This window comes from Phoca vitulina, unplaced genomic scaffold (assembly GCF_004348235.1).
Source record: "Phoca vitulina isolate PV1807 unplaced genomic scaffold, GSC_HSeal_1.0 scaffold51, whole genome shotgun sequence".
NCBI classification, from domain to species: domain Eukaryota; kingdom Metazoa; phylum Chordata; class Mammalia; order Carnivora; family Phocidae; genus Phoca; species Phoca vitulina.
The window spans coordinates 2,560,345-2,585,600 of NW_022589754.1; the positions used below are offsets into that span (position 1 = coordinate 2,560,345).

The 25,256-nt window shown below is 38.7% G+C and overlaps 1 protein-coding gene across 3 annotated transcripts in view; it reads left to right on the forward strand.

Moving 5' to 3' along the window:
• The window catches only part of RPS6KA6 (ribosomal protein S6 kinase A6), a 200,487-nt gene that overhangs the window by 146,169 nt on the left and 29,062 nt on the right, over positions 1-25,256 (forward strand). The gene's annotated exons all lie outside the window — the stretch shown is intronic.

Sequence of the window (25,256 nt, forward strand, 5' to 3'; positions counted from 1 at the left end):
TGAGGCTCAAAGTACTTTAAATAAGTTTTTCAAGACCCAGCATTCACTTAGTAATAAAGCCAGGATAGATTTTCAGGTATTTCAGTTTGTGCTGAACAAGAGGTAATTTATATTGTTTAACATTATACATAACATATAAGGACAGTGCCACCCCTGATTGTATTTAAGATCTAATTCTTGGAGAAAACAGCTTCACAGGGATTTTTATAAGCAGGGGGACTTTTCTTGGCAAATAACATTCATATGTAGATCTTAGAGGGAAGAGTCAGGAAAGGTGAGTCTGGGGAGGTTAAGCGGTATAGGTTTCACATTTATCAAACTCCAACAGTCAGTTCTGATACTGGGGATGGGAGCTTTGACAGTAGCAACTCCCACAGCAGTGAAAGTATGGTTGATCAAAAATGAATTGGGGGGCGCCTGGTTGGCACAGTCAGTTGAGCATCCAACTCTTGGTTTCAGCTGGGGTGGTAACTTTAGGGTCATGGCATTGAGCCCCGAGTCAGGCTCCAGCTCAGCATGGAGTCTGCCTAAGACTCTCTCCCTCTCCCTCTGCCTCTCCCTCTCCTCTCTCTCTCTAAAATAAATTTTAAAAAATGAATCAGGGATTGCACTGGCCATATAATTTCTTTGTTTGTAAGTTAGAATTTATTCTTATATCTTATGAATAATGCTAACCCATATGAATTATATGTTCAGCACAAAGCAAGATACATAAAAATCTTCAGGTTTGAAAAATTGAATTGTCCAAGACAGAGAAGAAGAGTAAAATAATTTGAGGATAAATTCCTACCTCATGGGGGCGCCTGGGTGGCTCAGTTGGTTAAGCGACTGCCTTCAGCTCAGGTCATGATCCTGGAGTCCCGGGATCGAGTCCCGCATCGGGCTCCCTGCTCAGCGGGGAGTCTGCTTCTCCCTCTGACCCTCCCCCCTCTCATGTGCTCTCTCTCTCTCTCTCAAATAAATAAATAAAATCTTTAAAAAAAAAAAAAATTCCTACCTCATGTGCATGTTTTCTGATTTTTTATATCAAATACTATCCCTTTCAGGATAATAATTCACATCAGATATAGCAAGACATTCATATTTAAATATCAACAAATCTGTATTTTAATAAGTATATATTAGAAAAATATTTTTATTGAGGTAAAATTAGCATGCAGTGTTATTAGTTTCAGGTATGAAAAGTAGTATATCTAATAATGAAAATAGAAATATACAAAATAGAAAAATAACATATTAATAAAGAAAAATTCCCATATTAAAATTTATTGCCTTCCTTTAAGATGTTAATGTTGAAGAACCATAATACCTGCTTTACAGGGTTTTTATGATAAGAGGTTTGCCATATAAAAATTATGTACCTATCTGGAGAATGTAATTTAATCTATATTTTAATTAAATACATAGAATAATGAATGTACAAATTTTTATCACATTACAATATATAGAAACTATATTTCCCAAAATAAAAATTAGAACACATACATGATCCAAGAAGGGGTCATTGCACTGCCCCTAGTTTTAAGAGATATAACTTAGACATTAAAAAATTAGCCTTTCTAGGGTGCCTGGGTGGCTCAGTCGTTAAGCGTCTGCCTTCGGCTCAGGTCGTGATCCTAGGGTCCTGGGATCAAGCCCCGCATCGGGCTCCCTGCTCTGCGGGAAGCCTGCTTCTCCCTCTCCCACTACCCCTGCTTGTGTTCCCTCTCTAGCTGTCTCTCTCTCTGTCAAATAAATAAATAAAATCTTAAAAAAAAAAAAAATTAGCCTTTCTAGAATATTTTAATGGTTTTATAAGGATAGGAGGACAGAATATTTGAGATTTGGGCTTTTCATCAAATAAAGGATATACAGTCATTATAAATATTCTAATGTATTTATGCAATAGACACACAGAAGAGTATAGAATAACCATTTTAATGGATGAATTCTTAATATTGACTTGATCTTGTAGACCTGGTATGATGGAAACATCTCACTGGAAAAAGGTTAGGGATAAATGTGTCCCAAATGAACATCTCAAAAACAGACGTTGAAAGGAAAAATACACAGTATGTCTGTATTTCGATTAATGATAAGGTAAATATTTTTAGGTTAATGGTTAGGTAAATATTTTTAAATGAGTGCAGATCCACAGAGTAAAATACAGCCCATTGATGCTTTTTATCTTAACAGACTTCCATTAGAGTAAGACATTCTCATCATTGTAACAGTGAAGGTATTTTATTTTATTTTTTCATTTAAATTTTAGTTAACATATAGCTTAATATTAGTTTCAGGAATATAATTTAGTGATTCATGACTTACATATAACACCCAGTGCTCATCACAACAAGTGCCCTCCTTAATACCTATCACCCATTTAGCCCATCCCCCTGCCTACCTCCCCACCAGCAACCCTCAGACTGTTATATATAGTTAAGAGTCTTTTATAGTTTACATCCCTTTTTTTTCTTATCCCGTATGTTCATCGGTTTTCATTCTTAAATTCCACATATGAGTGAAATCATATATTTGTCTTTCTCTGACTTACTTATTTCACTTAGCATAATACACTTGACTTCTATCCACGTAGATACAAATGGCAAAATTTCACTCTTTTTGATGGCTGAGTAATATTCCTGTGTGTGTGTGTGTGTGTGTGTGTGTGTGTGTGTACACATAACATCTTCTTTATCCACTCATCAGTTGGTAGACATTTAGGCTCTTTCCATAATTTGGCTATTGTTGGTAATGCTGTTATAAATACCAGGCTGCATGTGTCCCTTCAAATCAGTATTTTTGTATTTGCATAAATACCTAGTACTGCAATTCCTGGGTCATAGGATAGTTTTATTTTTAACTTTTTGAGGAACCTACATACTGTTTTCCAGGGGACTGAACCATTTTACATTCTCAATAGTGTAAGAGAGTTCCCCTTTCTCCACATCCTTGCCAATATCTGATGTTTCCTGTGTGGTTAATTGTAGCCATTCTAATAGGTGTGAAGTAGTATCTCATTGTACTTTTGATTTATATTTCCCTGATAATGAGTGATATTGAACATTTTTGATGTATTTGTTAGCCATTTCTGTGGCTTCTTTGGAGAAATCTCTGTTCATGTCTTCTGCCCATTTCTTACTGGGTAGTTTTTTGGATATTCACTTTTATAAGTTCTTTATATATTTTGAATACGAACCCTTTATCTGATATGTCACTTTCAAATAACTTGTCCCATTCTATAGGTTGCCTTTTAGTTTTTTTTTTTAGTTACACATTTTTTTTTATGTTATGTTAATCACCATACATTACATCATTAGTTTTTGATGTAGTGTTCCATAATTCATTGTTTGCATATAACACACAGTGCTCCATTCAGTACGTGCCCTCCTTAATACCCATCACCACGCTAACCCATCCCCCCACCGCCCTCCCCTCTAGAACCCTAAGTTTGTTTCTCAGAATCCATAGTCTCTCAAGGTTCATCTCCCCCTCCGATTACCCCCCTTCATTTTTCCCTCACTGCTATCTTCTTTTTTTTTAACATATAAAGTATTATTTGTTTTAGAGGTACAGGTCTGTAAATCAACAGTCTTACACAATTCACAGCACTCTCCATAGCGCATACATTCCCCAATGTCTATCACCCAGCCACCCCATCCCTCCCACCCCACCACCACTCCAGCAACCCTCAGTTTGTTTCCTGAGATTAAGAATTCCTCATATCAGTGAGATCGTATGATACATGTCTTTATCTGATTGACTTATTTCACTCAGCATAATACCCTCCAGTTCCATCCACGTCATTGCAAATGGTAAGATTTCATTCTTTTTGATGGCTCTATAATGTTCCATTGTATATATATACCACATCTTCTTTATCCATTCATCTGTCGATGGACATCTTGGCTTGTTCCATAGTTTGGCTACTGTGGACATTGCTGCTATAAACATCAGGGTGCACGTACCCCTTCGGATCCCTACATTTGTATCTTTGGGGTAAATACCCAGTAGTGCAATTGCTGGGCCATATGGTAGCTCTATTTTCAACTTTTTGAGGAACCTCCATACTGTTTTCCAGAGTGGCTGCACCAGCTTGCATTCCCACCAACAGTGTAGGAAGGTTCCCCTTTCTCCTCATCCCCACCAACATCTGTCGTATCTTGACTTGTTAATTTTAGCCATTCTGACTGGTGTGAGGTGGTATCTCACTGAGGTTTTGATTTGGATTTCCCTGATGCTGAGTGATGTTGAACACTTTTTCATGTGTCTGTTGGCCATTTGGATGTCTTCTTTGGAAAAATGTCTGTTCATGTCTTCTGCCCATTTCTTGATTGGATCATTTGTTCTTTGGGTGTTGAGTTTGATAAGTTCTTTATAGATTTTGGATACTAGCCCCTTATCTGATATGTCACTTGCAAATATCTTCTCCCATTCTGTCAGTTGTCTTTTGGTTTTGTTGACTGTTTCTTTTGCTGTGCAAAAGCTTTTTATCTTGATGAGGTCCCAGTAGTTCATTTTTACCCTTGCTTCCCTTGCCTTTGGTGATGTTTCTAGGAAGAAGTTGCTGCGGCTGAGGTAGAAGAGGTTGCTGCCTGTGTTCTCCTTTAGGATTTTGATGGACTCCTGTCTCACATTGAGGTCTTTCAACCATTTCGAGTCTATTTTTGTGTGTGGTGTAAGGAAATGATCCAGTTTCATTCTTCTGCATGTGACTGTCCAATTTTCCCAACACCATTTTTTGAAGAGACTGTCTTTTTTCCCTTGGACGTTCATTCCTGCTTTGTCAAAGATTAGTTGATCATAGAGTTGAGGGTCCATTTCTGGGCTCTCTATTCTGTTCCATTGATTTATGTGTCTGTTTTTGTGCCAGTACCATACTGTCTTGATGATTACAGCTTTGTATTAGAGCTTCAAGTCTGGAATTGTGATGCCACCGGCTTTGGTTTTCTTTTTCAATATTCCTCTGGCTATTTGGGGTCTTTTCTGGTTCCATACAAATTTTAGGATTATTTGTTCCATTTCTGTGAAAAAAGTGGATGGTATTTTGATAGGGATTGCATTAAATGTGTAGATTGCTCTAGGTAGCATTGACATCTTCACAATATTTGTTCTTCCAATCCATGAGCATGGAACGTTTTTCCATTTCTTTGTGTCTTCCTCAATTTCTTTCATGAGTATTCTATAGTTTTCTGAGTACAGATTCTGGGCCTCTTTGGTTAGATTTATTCCTAGGGATCTTATGATTTTCGGTGCAATTGTAAATGGGATCGACTCCTTAATTTCTCTTTCTTCTGTCTTGTTGTTGGAGTATACGAATGCCACTGATTTCTGTGCATTGATTTTATATCCTGCCACATTACTGAATTCCTGTATGAGTTCTAGCAGTTTTAGGGTGAAGACTTTTGGTTTTCCCACGTACAGTATCATATCATCTGCAAAGAGTGAGAGTTTGACTTCTTCTCTGCTGATTCAGATGCCTTTTATTTCTTTTTGTTGTCTGATTTCTGTGGCTAGGACTTCTAGTACTATGTTGAATAGCAGTGGTGATAGTGGACATCCCTGCCACATTCCTGACCTTAGGGGGAAAGCTCTCAGTTTTTCCCCATTGGGAATGATATTCGCTGTGGGTTTTTCATAGATGGCTTTTATGATATTGAGGTATGTACCCTCTATCCCTATACTCTGAAGAGTTTTGATCAAGAAAGGATGCTGTACTTTGTCAAATGCTTTTCCTGCAGCTATTGAGAGGATCATATGGTTCTTGTCCTTTCTTTTATTAATGTATTGTATCACATTGATTGATTTGCGGATGTTGAACCAACCTTGCAGCCCAGGGATAAATCCCACTTGGTCATGGTGAATAATCCTTTTAAGGTACTGTTGAATCCTATTGGCTAGTGTTTTGGTGAGAATTTTTGCATCCATGTTCATCAAGGATATTGGTCTATAATTCTCCTTTTTGTTGGGGTCTTTCTCTGGTTTTGGGATCAAGGTAATGGTGGCCTCATAAAACAAGTTTTGAAGTTTTCCTCCCATTTTTATTTTCTTGAACAGTTTCAGAAGAACAGGTATTAATTCTTCTTTAAATATTTGGTTGAATTTCCCGGGAAGCCATCTGGCCCTGGGCTCTTGTTTGTTGGGAGATTTTTGATTACTGCTTCAATTTCCTTAGTGGTTATAGGTCTGTTCAGGTTTTCTATTTCTTCCTGGTTCAGTTTTGGTACTTTATACATCTCTAAGAATGCATCCATTTCTTCCAGATTATCTAATTTGCTGGCATAGAGTTGCTTATAATATGTTCTTATAATTGTTTGTATTTCTTTGGTGTTGGTTGTGATCTCTCCTCTTTCATTCATGATTTTATTTTTTTAGGTCCTTTCTCTTTTCTTTTTGATAAGTCTGGCCAGGGGTTTATCAATCTTGTTAATTCTTTCAAAGAACCAGCTCCTAGTTTCGTTGATCTGTTCTACTGTTCTTTTGGTTTCTGTTTCATTGATTTGTGTCTGATCTTTATGATTTCTCTTCTCCTGCTGGGTGTAGGCTTTATTTGCTATTCTTTCTCCAGCTCCTTTAGGTGTAGGGTTAGGTTGTGTATTTGAGACCTTTCTTGTTTCTTGAGAAAGGCTTGTATTGCTATATACTTTCCTCTTAGGACTGCCTTTGCTGCATCCCAAAGATTTTGAACAGTTGTGTTTTCATTTGCATTTGTTTCCATGAACTTTTAAAATTTTTCTTTAATTTCCTGGTTGACCCATTCATTCTTTAGTAGGATGTTCTTTAGCTTCCTTGTATTTGAGTTCTTTCTGACTTTCCTCTTGTGATTGAGTTCTAGTTTCAAAGCATTGTGGTCTGAAAATATGCAGGGAATGATCCCAATCTTTTAGTACCGGTTGAGACCTGATTTGTGACCTAGAATGTGATCTATTCTGGAGAATGTTCCAGAGGCACTAGAGAAGAATGTGTATTCTGTTGCTTTGGGATGGAATGTTCTGAATATATCTGTGAAGTCCATTTGGTCCAGTGTGTCATTTAAAGTCTTTATTTCCTTGTTGATCTTTTGCTTAGATGATCTGTCCATTTCAGTGAGGGGGGTGTTAAAGTACTCCACTATTATTGTATTGTTGTCGATGTGTTTCTTTGCTTTTCTTATTAATTGGCTTATATAATTGGCTGCTTCCATGTTAGGGGCATAGATATTTACAATTGTTAGATCTTCTTGTTGGATAGACCCTTTAAGTAGGATATAGTGTCCTTCCTCATCTCTTATTATAGTCTTTGGTTTAAAATCTAATTTGTCTGAAACAAGGATTGCCACCCCAGCTTTCTTTTGGTGTCCATTAGCATGGTAAATTGTTTTCCACCCCCTCACTTTCAGTCTGGGAGTGCTTTGGGGTCTAAAATGAGTCTCTTGCAGACAGCATATCGATGGGTCTTGTTTTTTTATCCAATCTGATAGCCTGTGTCTTTTGATTGGGGCATTTAGCCCATTTACATTCAGGGTAACTATTGAAAGATAGGAATTTAGTGCCATTGTATTTCCTGTAAGGTGACTGTTATTGTATATTGTCTGTTTTCCTTTCTGGTCTATGTTACTTTTAGGCTCTCTCTTTGCTTAGAGGACCCCTTTCAATATTTCTTGTAGGGCTGGTTTCGTGTTTGCAAATTCCTTTAGTTTTTGTTTGTCCTGGAAGCTTTTTATCTCTCCTATTTTCAATGACAGCCTAGCTGGATATAGTATTCTTGGCTGCATATCTTTTTCATTTAGTGCTCTGAATACATCATGCCAGTCCTTTCTGGCCTGCCAGGTCTCTGTGTATAGGACTGTTGCCAATCTAATGTTTCTACCATTGTAGGTTACAGATCTCTTCTCCCGAGCTGCTTTCAGGATTTTCTCTTTGTCTCTGAGACTCGTAAGTTTTACTATTAGGTGTCGGGGTGTTGACCTATTTTTATTGATTTTGATGGGGGTTCTCTGTGCCTCCTGGATTTTGATGCCTGTTTCCTTCCCCAAAGTAGGGAAGTACTCTGCTATAATTTGCTCCAATATACCTTCTGCCCCTCTCTCTCTTTCTTCTTCTTCTGGGATCCCAATTATTCTAATATTGTTTCATCTTGTAGTATCACTTATCTCTGGAATTCTGCCCTTGTGATCCAGTAGTTGTTTATCTCTCTTTTTCTCAGCTTCTTTATTTTCCATCATTTGGTTTTCTATATCACTAATTCTTCTGCCTCATTTATCCTAGCAGTTAGAGCCTCCATTTTGGATTGCACCTCATTAATAGCCTTTTTGATTTCGACTTGGTTGGATTTTAGTTCTTTTATTTCTGCAGAAAAGGTTTCTCTAATATCTTCCATGCTTTTTTCAAGCCCAGCTAGTATCTTTAGAATCGTCATTCTGAACTCTAGTTCCAACATCTTACTAATGTCTCTATTGATTAAGTCCCAGGCAGTCGGTACTGCCACTTGTTCTTTTTTTTTGAGGTGATTTTTTCCATCTTGTCATTTTGTCCAGAGGAGAACAGAGGAATGAGAGAACAAAATGTTCACAGGGTAACAACAACCCCAGAAAAATATACACTAAACAAATCAGAAGAGACCTGAAACCAGGGGAAAAGAAAGGGAAATAAAGAAAAAGAAAGAGAAAAAGATAAAAAACAAACAAGCAAAGAATCAAAAAGAGAATATAATCAAATATGATCAGTCTGGTGCATAGATCAATGCCACACACTAGATTTTGGGCATATTTTGGTCTGTTAGAAGAAAGTGCCTCCCAAAATTTTAAAGAAAGAAAAGCTTATATATGTACAAAAATAAGGGTAAATATGATGAAGGGATGGAATATGAATGTAAAGATGAAAATTATAAAATTTTTATAGAAGGAATTGATAAGATAATTTGGTTGAAAAAAGAAAGAAGAAGATTAAAAAAAAAAAAAAGGAGAGAATGTGATCAGGCAGGAGATTAGGACAAAGCCATACACTAAAAATTTAGGGTATATTTTGGTCTGTTAGAAGAAACTGTATCCCAAAATTTTAAAGAGAGAACAACTTATATATATATACCAAAAATAAGGTTAACTACTATGAAGGGATAGATTATGACTCTAAAAATGAAAAATAAAAAAGATTTTTTAAAAAAGGGATTGATAAGATGTTGGTTGAAAAAGGGAAAAAGAAACAGAAAAAAAAAAGAAAAAGAAAAAAAAGAAAATTAAAAAATTTAACTTTGAAAGACTGAAGAATTATGGGAAAAAAGCCATGAATTCTATGTGCAGTATTCCCCTAGTGCTCGAGTTCTGCCGTTCTCATTGATAGGTAAACTTGGTCTTGGCTGGCTGTTCTTTCTGGTCTTCTGGGGGAGGGGCCTGTTGCAGTGGTTCTCAAATGTCTTTGCCAGAGGCAGAATTGCCCCGCCCTTGCTGGGGGCCAGGCTAAGTAATCTGCTTTGGTTTGCTCTTGGGAGCTTTTGTTCTCTGCAAGCTTTCCGTACAGCTTTGGAGGATGAGAGTGAAAATGGCAGCCGGCCTCCCAATCTCTACCCCGGAGGAGCCGAGAACTTGGGGGCCCCACTCCTCAGTGAGCCCCCAGAGAAAAGCAGTCAATCACTCCTGTCTCCCCGGTCTCCGGCCGCACTCCGAGCTCACCCAGCCTGTGACCGAGCATTTCCGTCTCTAGCACATGACCCCATTTGGAGTCTCCAAACCCAGCAGATTCCTGCAGTGCGCTCCTGTGCCGCTCCTCCTGGGGGGAGGAAGGGGAGTCTCCCCTGATCTGCCTTGTTGGGTCCCTGCTGGAAGAGCAGTGGCCTGACTGTGCCGCAGATCCCGGTTTATGGCAACCCCGAGCTTAGAGCCCACTCCTCAGCTCCATCTCTGTAGTCAGCTTCCCTGCTCTGATACCTGGGAGCTCTGCCGCACTCAGGCACCCCGGTCTTTCTGTGACCCTGAGGGTCCTGAGACCACACTGTCCCAGCAAGTGTTCCACCCCTGGCTTAGCCACTGGAGCGTCTTCCCTCAGCAGAGCCGACTTCTAAAATTTCCGATTTTGTGCTCTGCTGCTCTATCACTTGCCAGTAGCCGCCTGACGGAGGCTCCCTCCCCCCGCCGTCTATCTTCCTGAATATTGCCTTGGATTCATTTCTCCGCACGTCCTACCTTCCAGAAAGTGATCACTTTTCTGTTCAGAGAGTTGCTGCTATTCTTTTCTTCAATCTCCTGTTGAGTTCATAGGTGTAGGTGTTCAGAATGGTTTGATCCCTATCTAGCTGAATTTCTGGGACCAGACGAAATTTAGGTCTCCAACTCCTCCGCCATCTTGCTCCTCCCTGCCTTTTAGTTTTGATAGTTTCCTTTACTGTGCAGAAGCATTTTGTGGTGATGAAGTCCCAATAGTTCATTTTTGCTTTTGATTCCTTGCTTCCTGTGACATGCCTTGTAAGAAGTTGCTACAGCTGATATCAAAAAGGTTGCTGTCTGTATTCTCCTCTAGGATTTTGATGGTTTCCTGCCTCACATTTAGGTCTTTCATCCATTTTGAATTTATTTTTGTGTATGCTGTAAGAAAGTGGTCCAGTTTCCTTCTTTTGCATATTGCTGTCCAGATATCCCAACACCATTTGTTGAAGAGACTTTTTTCCATTGGATGTTCTTTCCTGCTTTATTGAAAATTAGTTGACAGTATATTGGTGGGTCCACTTCTTGGTTTTCTGTTCTGTTCCACTGATCTATGTGTATGTTTCTGTGCTAGCACATACTGTTTTGAGTGTAATATTGCTTGAAGTATGGAAGTGTGATGCCTCCAGATCTGCTTTTCTTCTTCAAGATTGCTTTGGCTATTCAGAGTTTTTTGTGGTTTCATACAAATTTTAGGATTCTTTGTTTTAACTCTGTGAAAAATGCTGGTGGTATTTTGATAGGGATTGCATTGAATGTGTAGATTGCTGGTAGTATAGATATTTTAACAATATTTGTTCTTCCAATCCATGAGCATAGAATGTGTTTCCATTTCTTTGTGTCCACTTCAGTTTCTTTCATAAGTGTTCTATAGTTTTCAGAGTACAGATCTTTTACCGCCTTGGTTAGGTTTATTCCTAGGTATCTTATGGTTTTTGGTGCAGTTGTAAATGGGATAGATTCCTTGATTTCTCTTTCTGCTGCTTCATTACTCGTGTATAGAAATGCAACAGATTTCTGTTCATTGATTTTGTGTCCTGCAACTCTACAGAATTCTTATATCAGTTTTAGTATTTTTTTGGTAGAGTCTTTCAGGTTTTCTACAGAGAGTATCATGTCATCTGCAAGTAGTGAAAATTTGACTTCTTCCTTGACAATTTGGATACATTTTATTTCTTTTTGTTGTCTGATTCCTGAAGGTAGTACTTCTAGTCCTGTGTTAAGTAATAAAGTAAGAGTGAATATCCCTGTCTTGTTCCTGACCATAGAGGAAAAGCTCTCTGTTTTTCTCCATTGAGAATGATATTACCTGTGGGTTTTTCATATATGGCCTTTATTATGTTGATATATGTTCCCTCTATCACTACATTGTTGAGGTTTTTATCAAGAATGTATGCTGTACTTTATCAAATGTTTTTTCTGCATCTATTGAGGGGATTATATGTTTCTTATCCTTTCTTTTGTTAATGTGGTGTATCATTTTGATTGATTTGCAAATATGGAACCACCCTTCCAGCCCAGGAATAATTCCCACTTGATGGTGTTGAATGATTCTTTTAATGTGCTGTTGAATTTGATTTGTATTTTGTTGAGAAATTTTGCAACCGTGTTCATCAGGGATATTATCCTGCTCCTTTTTGGTGGTGTCTTTGTCTGGTTTTGGAATCAAGGTAATGCTGGCCTCATAGAATGAATTTGGAAACTTTCCTTCTATTTCTATATTTGGAACAGTTTCAGAAGAATAGGTATTAACTCTTCTTTAAATAACTAACTGGTAGAATTCCCCTGGGAAGCCATCTGGCCCTGAACTTTTGTTTTTTGATAGATTTTTGATTAGTGATTCAATTTCTTTCCTGGTTATTGGCCTGTTCAAATTTTGTATTTCTCCCTGTTTCAGTTTTGGTGGTTTGTATGTTTCTAGGAATTTATCCATTTTTTCCAGATTGCCCAGTTTTATAATAGTCTCTTACAATTGTTTGTATTTTTGTGGTGTTGGCTGTGATCTCTCCTCTCTCATTTGTGATTTTATTTGGGTACTTTCTCTTTTCTTTTTGATAAGACTGGCTAGGGATTTATCAATTTGATTAATTCTATCAAAAAAACAGTTCCTAGCCTCATTGATATGTTCTGTTTTTTGTTTGTTTCTCTATCGTTTATTTCTGCTCTAATCTTTATCATTTCCCTTCTTCTACTGATTTTAGGCTTCACTTTCTGTTCCTTTTCTACCTCCTTTAGGTGTAAGGCTAGGTTGTATATTTGAGATTTTTCTTGCTACTTGAGGTAGGCTTGTATTACTGTACATTTCCCTGTTTTGACAGCTTTTGCTGCATCCCAAATGTGTTGGACTGTCCTATTTTCATTTGCTTCCATGTATTTTTTTTTACATATTCATTAATTTGCTGGTTAACCTATTCATTCTCCAGTAAGAAGATGTTCCTTAACCTCCATGTACTTGTGGTCTTTCCAAATTTTTTCCTGTGTTGACTTCTAGTTCCATTGTGTTGTGGTCAGAAAACATGCATGGTTTGATCTTAATCTTTTTCTGTTTGTTAAGGGTTGATTCGTGACCCAATATGTGATCTTTTCTGGAGACTGTTTCCTATGCACACGAAAAGAATGTGTATTCTGCTGCTTTAGGATGAAATGTTCCAAATATATTCGTTATATGTCCATCTGGTCTAGCATGTCATTCAAAGTCATTGTTTCCCTGTTGATTTTCTACTTAGATGATCTGTCCATTGATATAAGTGAGGTGTTGAAGTCCCCTACTATTATTGTGTTATTATCAATGGGTTCTTTTTTGTTTGTTATTATTTGATTTATATATTTCAGTCCTCTGAATTTGGGGGCATAAATATTTACAATTGTTAGATCTTCTTGTTGGATAGACCCCTTTATTATGATATAGTGCCCTTCTTCATCTCTTGTAGCAGGCTTTGGTTTAAAATCTAGTTTGTCTGATAGAAGTATGGCTATTTTCGCTTTCTTTTGACATCTGTTACCATGATAAATGGTTCTCCATCCCCTCACTTTCAATCTGCAGGTGTCCTTAGGTCTAAAATGAGTCTCTTTTAGGCAGCTTATAGATGGGTCTTGTTTTTTTATCCAATCTGATACCCTATAACTTGTGATTGGAGAATTTAGTTCATTTACACTGAGAGTGATTATTGATAGGAATTTAGTGCCATTGTATTACCTGTAAAGTCAGTGTTTCTGGAGATTTTCTGTGTTCCTTTCTAGTCCTTGGTGCTTTTGGTCTTACTTTCCCACTCAAAGAGTCCCCTTTAATATTTCCTGCAGGGCTGGTTTAGTGGTCATGAACTCCTTTAGTTTTTATCTGGGAAACTTATATTTCCTTCTATTCTGAATGGCAGCCTTGCTGGATAAAGTATTCTTGGCTGCATATATATTTTTTCCCATTCAACATGTTGAATCTATCATGCTACTCCCTCCTGGCCTGTCATGTTTCTGTGGAGAGATCCGCTGCTAACCTTATTTGTCTTCCCTTATAAGTTAGGGACTTCTTTTTTGTCTTGTTCCTTTTAGGATTTTACCTTTATCACTGTGTTTTTCAAATTTAACTATAATATATCTTAGTGTTAGTTTGCTTTGTTGATTTTGATGGGAGTTCTCTGTGCCTTCTGGATTGGGATATCTGTTTCCTTCCCAAGATTAGGGAAGTTTTCAGCTCTAATTTCCTCAAATAAACCTTCTGCTCATTTTTCACTCTCTTCTTCTTCTGGGCCCCCTATGATATGAATGTTATTATGCTTCATATAGTTGCTGAGGTCCCTAAGTGTACATTAATGGTCCAGTATTTTTCTTTCCCTCTTCTTTTCAGCTTCATTATTTTCCACAATTTTATCTTCTTTATCACTTATTTGTTCTTCTGATTGTTCCCTACTTGTGGTCATTACATCCAGTCAGTTTCACATCTCCATTATACCATTTTTTAATTTGGCTAGACTAGGTTTTAGGTCTTTTATCTCTGTGGTGAGGGACTCCTGGTGTTTTTCTCTAGCCAAGCCAGTATCCTTCTGACTGTTGTTTTAAATTCTGGTTCAGGCATATTACTTATATCTGTTTTGATGAGATCCCTATCCTTGACTTCTTGTTCTTTCTTTTGGGATGAATTCGTATACTGTCCAGGATCTGGTTCTTCGGGAATTGTTTCTGGTGTATGCTGTGTGCACTCTGCTGTTGTGTTTTGGCTGCTCTTTTCCTCAGGTCAGTCCCCTGCACAGTTTTCCTTGCATGTAGTGGAGAGTGTTTGGACCTTGTCCAGTGTGTGTCGAGTTTTAAGTAGTTGTCTGCATGTTAAAAGAGGCCAAATCCTATTTCCACTAGAGCTGAAGGTTTGCAGTATTCTATGGTCAGTTGATTTGGTGTGTGCAGGGGAGAGGGGGTTGTACTGGTCTTTTGGGGGAGGAGCCCACTGCTGATGTGACTCTCAGGCACTCTTACCCTAGTGAAAAAGCACCTGCAGAGCACAGGGGGACAGGGCTTGGTGTAAGCAGCTCAAGTCTTCACTGTGGTTGCTATGCTGCTCACTGAATTCCATCTGTGCTGATGGGCAAGGGGAGAAATGACATCGGTCTGCTCTCTTGTCCCCAGAGAGGGACGTTCGCACCCATAGCTGTTCAGTTCACCCTCACAGAAGAGTGAATGAACAGTCTCTCCTTGTGTGTCCTAGGCATCCCTCAGATTTTTGCCTTCACTCTGTCTGTATCTGAGCTGTTTGCCCACCTGGTGGCGCAGTGATCCTGTGTTTTATCTCAGGCATGCCAGCTAGGTTTCAAAACTCCAAATTTTGGGAAACCAGCATGGCCTGAACCCAACTGATCCTCTGGGGAAGGGTCTCACCACACTGTGGCTGGTGCTGGATTGTCCCTGAAGGGCAGTCGCATGAGTGTACAGAGGATTGGAGTTTATAGTAAAGAACAGCAAGAAGCTGGTGTCCAGGTTAACTTCCCTCATCAGGTGTCTCTTCTCTTATGCTAATGAGTGAGGCAGTGCAATGGCACCTGCCAACTCTTGTCCTCTGAGAGGCAGTGCCCCCTCTCCTAAATGCACTCCCAAGAGTGGGAACTGTTTCTCCTCATGCAAACTAAGACCCCTCTTGTTTTCCCTAGTCCCTCTTGTTTTCCCAATCAGTGGTTTGGGGGAAATGTTTTTCTTGTGCAATCCCCTGTGCACTCCTCAATCTTTCTCTCTCTCCCCTTGCTGTCAACAGAGCTCCCTCCATTCTGCAACACCTGTGATTTTTTTTCCCCCACATCATGTCTCTGCACCTCCTACCTTCCTTGATGTGGCCTCTTTTCTCCCTGTAGTTGTGCAGTTTGTTCTGTCCGTCCTCCCATTGATTTCCTGGGTGATCAGAATGATTTGATATTTATCTATCTGTTTTCAAGAGATGAGGCAAGCATAGGGTCCCCTTCATACTCCACCATCTTAACCCCTTCCCCTGTAGTAGTGAAGGTTTTCAAGTGGGCGCCTGGAGACCACTTCTCCATAATTAGTACTTCAGCTATCTTTGGGTAGTATTTGTATTTTCAAAATACTTTGAAAGGTTTTATGATCAAGTGCTGAAGCCTCTGCTAGCAATAAATTAATATTTATAATTTTTATGAATGAAATACAGAGATTTTAGGTAAGATTTCTTTCTAAATTTCAGACCTTTTCAAAAATTAGGAATAAAGTATATGAAATACATTATCTTTTAAACTAGAATCAGAAAGATTCAAGTATCCATGCAGATATTTGAATAAATAATAGCATTTATGGGAGTATAAATTCACTATCTCATCATAGTAAATAGAGTCCTTATTTGCTAAGAGATATTCTAATTAGTACAATTTTGACTTATTAATAAGGAAGAAATATTTGTTCATTTTTTGATATGTATCAATCAACCTTCTAAGCTTTACTTCATTGATGTCCTTTTCTACTATAACTGTATTGCAAAAATTAATATTCTCCAGAAATATTTTATTCTTTATAAAAGTAAACACATGATATTTTTCTACTAATGTTTAATGTGTACTGAAGTCTAAAAATGAGCCTGACTTAAAGGAACCTACAATAAATTGGATGGAAGTTGTCTGATGTGAGTTGTTTAGCAATAACTCGTTATTCATTAGAGCCTTTGTGGTCCCTATTATTACTTACATAAGCTAGTTATATAGGTATTTTGATATTAGCTTTTCAAGTTTGCACTTGATTGTTCTTTTTTTTTTAAATTTTATTTTATTATGTTATGTTAATCACCATACATTACATTAGTATTTTTTTTTCAAGATTTTATTTATTTATTTGACAGAGAAAGACACAGCAAGAGAGGGAACACAAGCAGGGGGAGCGTGAGAAGCAGGCTTCCCGAGGAGCAGGGAGCCCGATGCAGGGCTCGATCCCAGGACCCTGGGATCATGACCTGAGCTGAAGGCAGACACTTAACGACTGAGCCACCCAGGCACCCCACATCATTAGTTTTTGATGTAGTGTTCCATGATTCATTGTTTGCATATAACACCCACTGCTCCATTCAATACGTGCACTTGATTGTTCTTATAAGTACTCTTTGACTAGGAAAAATTTATATCTTGAATTTTATGTGAGATAGATACTCGTTATTTATGTCTGGTAATTGTCAAAGCCAAACATTAATATTTTTAGCCTTTTATAAATAAAATGTCCATGCTGCTGGTTATGCAATTCACAGTGTTAATGCATTAATAATATTTATATTTTGTTTTTATGTCTAAAAGCTTTAGCAGTGGGTTTATCCATTTTTTTTATATTTTTAAGTTTTTATTTGAATTCCAGTTAGTTAACATACAGTGTAATATTAATTTCAGGTGTACAATATAGTGATTCAACACTTCCATATACCACCCAATGCTCATCACAAGTGCATTCCTTAATCCCCATCACCTATTTAACCCATCCTGCCACCCACCTTCCCTCTGGTAACCATCAATTTATTCTCTATACTTAAGGGGCTATTGCTTGCTTTGCCTCTCTGTCTCCTTTTTTCTCCTTTGCACCTTTTGCTTCTTAAATTTCACATATGTGTGAAATCACATAATATTCATCTTTCTCTGACTGACGTATTTTGATTAGCATAATAGTCTCTAGTTCTATCCACGTCAGTGCATTTTTTGATGGCTGAGTAGTAAGCCATTGTATATATATATGCCACTTTTTTTTTTTCCTTAAGCATGGCCAATCTTGTTACATCAACATTCCACTTCCTACTTCCCTGAGTTACTTTATTATTTTTTTTTACTTTAGTCATTGTTTTTTAATTTTTATTTATTTTTATTTTTAATTTTTTAAAAATTATTATGTTATGTTGGTCACCATACAGTACTTCATTAGTTTTTGATGTAGTGTTCCAGGATTCATTGTTTCTGTAGAACACACAGTACTCCATGCAATATGTGCCCTCCTTAATACCATCACCGGGCCAACCCATCCCCCCACAGCCCTCCCCTCTAAAACCCTCAGTTTGTTTCTTGGAGTCCATAGTCTCCCATGGTTCGTCTCCCCCTCCAATTACCCCCCCTTCGCTTTACCCTTCCTTCTCCTAATGTCCTCCATGCTATTCTTTCTGTTCCACAAATAAGGGAAACCATATGATAATTGACTTTCTCTGTTTGACTTATTTCACGTAGCATAATCTCCTCCAGTCTCATCCATGCTGATGAAAAGTTGGGTATTCATCTTTGCGATGACTGAGTAATATTCCATTGTATATATGAACCACATCTTCTTTATCCGTTCCTCTGTTGAAGGGCATCTTGGCTCCTTCCAGTTTGGCTATTGTGGACATGGCTGCTATGAACATTGGGATGCATATTGCCGTTCTTTTCACTACATCTGTATCGTTGGGGTAAATACCCAATAGTGCAATTGCTGGGTCATAGGGTAGCTCTATTTTTAACTTTTTGAGACACCTCCACACTGTTTTCCAAAGTGGCTGTACCAACTTGCATTCCCACCAACAATGTAAGAGGGTTCCCCTTTCTCCACATCCTTGCCAAAATTTGTTGCTTCCTGCCTTGTCAATTTTTGCCATTCTAACTGGTGTAAGGTGGTATCTCAATGTAGTTTTGATTTGAATTTACCTAATGGTGAATGATGAACATTTTTTCATGTGTCTGGTAGCCATTTGTATGTCTTCTTTGGAGTAGTGTCTGTTCATGTCTTCTGCCCATTTTTTGACTTGATTATTTGTTTCTTGGGTGTTGAGTTGGAGAAGTGCTTTATAGATATTGGATATCAGCCCTTTGTCTGTAGTGTCATTTGCAAATATCTTCTCCCATTCCGTGGGCTGCCTCTTTGTTTTGTTGACTGTTTCCTTTGCTGTGCAGAAGCTTTTTATCTTGATGAAATCCCAAAACTTCATTTTCACTTTTGATTCCCTTGCCTTTGGAGATGTCTCTTGAAAGAAGTTCCTGTGACCAATGTTGAAGAGGTTACTGCCTATGTTTTCCTCTAGGATTTTGATGGATTCCTGTCTCACATTGAGATGTTTCATGCATTTTGAGTTTATCTTTCTGTATAGTGTAAGAGAATGGTCGAGTTTCCTTCTTCTGCATGTGGCTGTCCAATTTTCCCAGCACCATTTATTGACGAGACTTTTTTCCATTGCATATTTTTTCCTATGTTGTCGAAGATTATTTAACCGTAGGTTGAGGGTCCATATCTGGGTTCTCTATTCTGTTCCTTTGGTCGATATGTCTGTTTTTGTGCCAGTACCATGCTGTCTTGGTGATCACAGCTTTGTAATATAGCTTGACATTGGGCAACGTGGTGCCCCCAGCTTTGTTTTTCTTTTTCAACATTTCCTTGGCGATTCAGGGTCTCTTCTGATTCCATACAAATTTTAGGATTGTTTGTTCCAGCCCTTTGAAAAATGTCATTGGAATTTTGATCAGTATGGCATTGAAGGTATAGATTGCTCTGGGCAGCATAGACATTTTAACAATGTTTATTTTCTGATCCATGAGCATGGAATGTTTTTCCATCTTTTTGTGTCTTCTTCAATTTCTTTCATGAGTGTTCTGTAGTTCCTAGAGTATAGATCCTTTACCTCTTTGGTTAGGTTTATTCCGAGGTATCTTATGGATTGTGGTACTATTATAAATGGAATTGATTCTCTAATTTCTCTTTCTATACTTGCATTGTTAGTGTATAAGAAAGCAACTGATTTCTGTGCATTGATTTTGTATCCTTAAGCGTCTGCCTTCGGCTCAGGTCATAATCCCAGGGTCCTGGGATCGAGTCCCGCATCGGGCTCCCTGCTCCACGGGAAGCCTGCTTCTCCCTCTCCCACTCCACCTGCTTGTGTTCCGTCTCTCGCTTTGTCTCTCTCTGTCAAATAAATAAATAAAAATCTTTTAAAAAAATGTATTGTTGGATCCTGTTAGCTAGGATTTTGTTGAGGATTTTGGAATCCATATTCATCAGGGATATCAGTCTGAAATTCTTTTTGATGGGGTCTCTGCCTGGTTTGGGGATCAAGGTAATGCAGGCCTCATAGAATGAGTCTGGAAGCTTTCCTTCTGTTTCTATTTTTTGAAACAGCTTCAGGAGAATAGGTATTATTTCTTCTTTGAATGTTTGGTAGAATTCCCCAGGGAATCCGTCAGGCCCTGGACTCTTGTTTTTTTTGGAGGTTTTTGATCACTGCTTCAATCTCGTTACTGGTTATTGGTCTATTCAGGTTGTCAATTTCTTCCTGTTTCAGTCTTGGTAGTTTGTAGGTTTCCCCAGAAGACATCCATTTCTTCCAAGTTGCTTAATTTATTGTCATATAGTTGTTGGTAATAATTTCTAATAGTTGTTTCTATTTCCTTGGTGTTAGTTGTGATCTCTCCCCTTTTGTTCATAATTTTATTAATTTGGGTCCTTTCTATTTTCTTTTGGATAAGTCTGGCCAGTGGTTTATCAATCTTATTAATTCTTTCAAAGAACCAGCTTCTAGTTTCACTGATCTGCTCTACTGTATTTCTAGTTTCTAATTCGTTTATCTCTGCTGTACTCTTAATTATTTCTCTTCTAATGCATGGCTTTGGCATCATTTGTTGTTTCTTCTCCAGTTCTTTAAGGTGTAGAGTTAGTTGGTGAATTCGGGATTTTCTACTTTTTTGAGTGAGGCTTGGATGGCTGTGTATTTCCCCCTCAGGACAGCCTTTGCAGTAGCCCATAGGTTTTGGACCTATGTGTTTTCGTTCTTATTGGTTTCCATGAATTGTTTAAATTCTTCTTTGATTTCCTGGTTGACCCAAACATTCTTAAGCAGAGTGGTCTTTAGCTTTCAAGTGTTTGAATTTCTTCCAAATTTTTTCTTATGATTGAGTTCCAGTTTAAAGCATTATGGTCTGAGAATATGCAGGGAATAATCTCAGTCTTTTGGTATCGGTTGAGACCTGATTTGTGACCCAGTATGTGGTCTATTCTGGAGAAAGTTCCATGTGAGCTCAAGAAGAATGAGTATTCTGTTTTCTTAGGGTGGAATGTTCTGTATATATCTTTGAGGTCTATCTGGTCCAGTGTGTCATTCAAAGCTCTTGTTTCTTTGTTGATTTTCTGCTTAGATGATCTGTCTGTTGCTGAGAGTGGAGTGTTTAGGTCTCCTACAATTAACATATTATTATCAATATGTCTCTTTATTTTGGTTAACAGTTGGCTTATGTAGATGGCTGCTCCCATGTTGGGGGCATAGATATTTAAAATTGTTAGATCTTCTTGTGGAATAGACCCTTTAAGAATGATATAGTGTCCTTCTGTGTCTTTAACTACAGTCTTTAGCTTATAATCTAATTTGTCTGATGTGAGAATTGCTACCCCAGCTTTCTTTTGAGGTCCGTTGCCATGAAAGATGGATCTCCATCCGTTCAGTTTCAGTCTGGATGTATCTTTAGGTTCCAAATGAGTCTCTTGTAGACAGCATATGGATGGGTCCTGTCTTTTTATCCAGTCGGCAACACTGTGCCATTTCATGGGAGCATTTAGGCCGTTCATGTTGAGAGTGATTATTGAAAGATATGATTTTATTGTCATCATGTTGCCTGTGAGATCCTTGTTTCTATAGATTGTAAATTTTTGTTCTATATCACTCTTGGGGTCTTTCTCCTGTTATAGAACCCCCCCTTAATATTTCTTGCAGGGCCGACTTAGTGGTCACATATTCTTTCAGTTTCTGCCAGTCCTGGAAGCTCTGTATCTCTCCATCCATTCGAAATGACAGCCTTGCCAGATAAAGTGTTCTTGGCTGCATGTTCTTCTCATTTAGTACCCTGAATATGTCTTGCCAGCCCTTTCTGGCTTGCCAAGTCTCTGTGGACAGGTCTGATGTTATTCAGATGTTCCTCCCTCTGTACATAAGGAATCTCTTCCCCCAAGTTCCCTTACGATGGTTTCATTGGTTCTAAGTTTTGTGAGTTTTACTATTACTTGCTGGGGCACTGGTCTGTTCTCCTTGATCTTGGGAGGGGTCCTCTCTGCCTCTAGGACAAGAATGCTCGTTTCATTCCCCAGATTAGGGAAGTTCTCAGCTATGATTTGCTCAAATATATCTTCTAGTCCTCTCTCTCTCTCCATCCCCTCAGGGATCCCAATGATTCTGACATTGGAATGTTCCATAGCATCACTTATTTCTCTAATTCTGTTTTCATGGATATTAAGCTGTTTGTTCCAGGCCTCCTCCTGTTCCTTCTTTTCTCTCTTTGTCTTCTAGATCACTAATTCATTCTTCTCCCTTGTTTACCCTAGCTGTTAGTGTATCTAGATTAGATAGGATCTCACTGATAGTATTTTTAAGTTCTGCCAGATCAGCTCTCTTTTCTGCCCTTAGAGAATCTATGTTGCCATTAATCGTTTTCTCCATCCTAGCTATTGTCTTTATAACTGTGACCCTGAAGTCCATTTCCGACATCTAGCTTATATCCATATCCATCAGTTCCGCATCAGAGGTCACGATCTCTGAGTCTTTCCTATTTTGGGGGTTCCTCCTCTTAGTCATTCTGTTGAGGGGTGGTTGAGGGGATGTACAGATTCCAAATTATTGACCAGAACCCAAGCAAGATGCACCTGCTTTATTGGTACCTTAGGGTTGCCGGCCTCTTGTTCTTCCAGCCTGTCTTCTGGGGGAGGGGCCTGCTGCGCTGTTACTCAGGCAACCGTGTTTGGGCCGAGTTGCCCTGCTCCCTGTTTGTGCGTGGGGGGTATGGGCTCAGTGAAAACCGGTTTTGGGTGGGCTTTTGTTCTCTGGTTGCTTTCCCTGGCAGATTTCCATGTCTCTTCCAACACTTAGAGCAGAACTGATCATTTCCAAACCTCTGCCTCAGAACAGATAGATCACAGTCTGTTCTTCAGTGAGCTGTCCAGGCCACAGTCTTCATTTCTGTCTGTGCTGCTAAAACTGTGGTGACCTGGGTTGTGTGCCCCACAGCAGCACTCCCAGCCCTCGCCTCCAGGTCCAGGCTTGTCTCTACTCTTGTGTTTCTAAAACCACCAGCTGCCCCCAGTTCGCACCTGTGCCCTCGGAGCTCCAGGTTTCAATCCGGGGGACTGCCCTAAAGTCCTTTCCCCACCACTACCAGTCTGCAAGTCTTTGCCCGGTCTCCAGCATGGGAGGCTTTTGCACTCCAGTGGCACAGGATCCCGGAGCCTCCCTCCCTGTTCCATTTATCTTCCGATATTTGCCTCCGAAATTACGGCTCCCCACTTCATACCTTGAAACCATCCACCAATGATATTCTGTTTGTAGAGATCCAGATATATCTTCTTACATCTCAGTCTGATTTTGTGGGTGTTCAGAGTGGTCTGGTAGATATCCAGCTGAATTCAGGGGACTGGTTGAGATAGGATCTCCTACTTCTCTGCCGTCTTTGCCCCAAAAATCCTACATCTTCTTTATCCATTCATCTGTCGATGGACATCTGGGCTCTTTCCATAGTTTGACTATTGTGGACATTGCTGCTATAAACATTGGGGTACAGGTGCCCCTTCAGATCACTACGTTTTTATCTTTGGGGTAAATACCCAGTAATATAATTGCTAGGTTGTAGGGTAGCTCTATTTTCAACTTTTTGAAAAACCTCCATACTGTTTTCCAGAGTGGCTGTACCAGTTTGCATTCCCAACAACAGTGTAAGAGGCTTCCCCTTTCTCTGCATCTTCGCCAACATCTATCATTTCCTGACTTGTTAATTTTAGCCATTCTGACTGGTGTGAGGTGGTATCGCTTGTGGTTTTGATTTGTATTTCCTAATGCCAAGTGATGGGGAGCATTTTTTCATGTGTCTATTGGCATTTGTATGTTTTCTTGGGAGAAATGTCTGTTCAAGTTTTCTGCCTAATTCTTGATTCCGTTATTTGTTCTTTGGGTGTTGAGTTTGATAAGTTCTTTAAAGATTTTGGATAGTAGCCCATTATCTGATATGTCATTTACAAATATATTCTCCCATTGTTTGTTGTCTTTTGGTTTTGTCAAATGTTTCCTTTGCTGTGCAAAAGCTTTTTATCTTGATGAAGTCCCAGTAGTTCATTTCTGTCTTTGCAGATGTGTCTTGAAGGAAGTTGCTGTGGCCAAGGTCACAGAGGTTGCTGCCTGTGTTATCCTCTAGGATTTTAATGGATTCCTGACTCACATTTAGGTCTTTCATCCATTTTGAGTCTATTTTTGTGTATGGTATAAGGAATTTGTCCAGTTTCATTCTTCTGCATGTGGCTCTTTAATTTTCCCAACGCCATTTGTTGAAGAGACTGTATTTTTTCCACTGGATATTCTTTCCGGCTATGTCAAAGATTAGTTTACCATAGAATTGAGGATCCATTTCTCGGTTCTCCTTCTGTTCCATTGATCTATGTGTCTGTTTTTGTGCCAATACCATACTTTCTTGATGATTACAACTTTGTAATATAGCTTTAAGTCCAGGATTGTGATGCCATCAGTTCTGGTTTTCTTTTTCAACATTCCTTTGGCTATTCAGAGTGTTTTCTGGTTCCATACAAATTTTAGGAATGTTTGTTCCAGCTCTGTGAAAAAAGTCGATGGTGTTTTGATAGGGATTGCATTGAATGGATTGTTTTAGGTAGCATGGACAATTTAACAATATTTGTTCGTCCAGTCCATGAGCATGGAACATTTTTTCTATTTCTTTGTGTCTTCCTCAATGTTTTCATGAGCATCCTATAATTTTCTGAGTACAGATCCTTTGCCTCATTTGATAGGTTTATTCCTAGGTATATGGCCTTTGGTGCAATTGTAAATGGGATTGACTCCTTAATTTCTCTTTTTCTGTGTCATTGTTAATAGATATAATGCAACTGATTTCTGTGCATTGATTTTATATCCTGCCACATTGCTGAATTCCTGTATGAGTTCTAGCAGTAGAGTCATTTGGGTTTTTCACATAGAGTTTCATGTCATCTGCAACGTGTGAATTTGACTTCTTATTTGCTGATTAGGATGTCTTTTCTTTCTTTTTGTTCTCTGACTGCTGAGGCTAGGACTTCTAGTACTACGTTGAACAACAGTGGTGATAGTGGACATCCCTGTTGTGTTCCTCCTTAGGGGAAAAGCTCGCAGTTTTTCCACATTGAGAATGATATTCACTGTGGGATTTTCGTAGATGGCTTTTATGACATTGAGGTATGTTCCCTCTATCCCTACACTGTGGAGAGTTTTAATCAAGAAAGAATACTGTATTTTGTCAAATGCTTTCTCTGCATCTATTGAGAGGATCATATGTTTCTTGTCCTTTCTTTTGTTAATATGATGTATCAAATTACTTGATTTGTGGTTGTTGAATCACCCTTGGAACCCAGAAATAAATCCCATGTAGGCGTGGTGAATAATCCTTTTAATGTTCTGTTGGATCCTACTGGCTAGTATTTTGGTGAGAATTTTGGCATCCATGTTCATCATGGATATTGGTCTGTAAATCTTTTTGGTGGAGTCTTTGGTTTTGGGATCAATGTAATGCTGGCCTCATAGAAAGAGTTTGGAAGTTCGTTCCATTTCTATTTTTTGAAACAGCTTCAGAAGAATAGGTATGAATTCTTCAAATGTTTGGTAGGATTCCCCTGGGAA